We start from the raw sequence: 1,360 nt of genomic DNA on the forward strand, positions 1-1,360 counted from the left end.
TGATAAGAACAAAGTTATCTAAGCTAAAGGTAGACCCAATTCCTTTATTATTTACCTCTCACCACATGCAATATGTGGAAACAACACACTAGATCTCTTTGATAAGGTGTCATGTAAGAATACAATGCTTTAATATGCAGAGACTAAAATGGGTTCAAGGGAAATTTTGAATCATATTATGATAATCAGTCAATGAAAAACATGATTCACTCAGGTGCTCTGCATAAGGCATAGTGGGGGAATATTGTATAGTGTTAACTCTAGCCAGACTGCTATAGAAATCATAAGTAGATAAATCATGATGATAAAAAAAATTGTCAGGTGATAGTGCAGGTACCCCCAAACCATATGGTGCAGACATAGGTTCCTAAATAAGCATGGAGTTATATTTGAGCCTTGAACTTTGCCAGCTATCATGTACTAGAGGAAGTTGGAGTTATGATTAAGGCAAGGACATGGAAAATAGTAGAGGAATGATGTGTATGGAAACTTCATTCATCCCTTCCATGTGTGGATTATGTACTATTCAATCTTAGTTTCTGTGTTCACCTTCTGCCTTCAAGATATCAAAGGAAGGTTTATGATTTTGAATCTTTGATACAATTATTGATTACAAGTTGCTGCAAACTTGGGCTCTAAACTCTGTCAGTCTAGGTTGGCTTTGATTATTTTCTACCAGATAATAATGACTCGTAAAGGTTCACATTTGTTAAGGGTTTTGTACATCTATCATTAATTAGAAAGAATTGTTTCAGGATCCCTATTCGTTGTCCTTTTTCCAGTTTCTACTTGCAAGTCCAGTCCCACTAGTGCCAAGCCCTGTCATGGCATTTTTATTATGTCACTATTCGTTGTCCTTTTTCGAGTTTCTACTTGCAAGTCCAATCCCACTAGTGCCAAGCCCTATCATGCCATTTTTCTTATGTCACTATTCGTTGTCCTTTTTCCAATTTCTACTTGCAAGTCCAGTCCCACTAGTGCCAAGCCCTGTCATGGCATTTTTATTATGTCAATACGGTTATCTGATACATGTTTTAACAGGTTTATAGAAGTCTTGCATGACAAGATTGTAGCCTTTAAAGCAGTTGTTAATTTCCCCATTTATAGAACCAAAATTTTAAAGGTGCAAGCATTGACATTGCATAGCAAGAAACTTCATTGTTAGTAATCGATACATTTTTTTTTAGGAGAATGAAGAATGACATTGGCTCTAATTTCTCTCTCTATTTATGATCCTACCAAAGGCATAAACACTAGATTTATGTGCCATATTCTCTCAGCTTGGATTTGGAGATTTATTTTGCATCGGTCTTGCACTCTAATCCTTCATTTATGTTTTCCAGTTGATAATACCATGTCC

Source organism: Pinus tabuliformis, chromosome 5_2, assembly GCF_031772625.1.
Source record: "Pinus tabuliformis cultivar Carrire ecotype Pingquan chromosome 5_2, CPIR1, whole genome shotgun sequence".
In the NCBI taxonomy this organism is placed as follows: Eukaryota; Viridiplantae; Streptophyta; class Pinopsida; order Pinales; family Pinaceae; genus Pinus; species Pinus tabuliformis.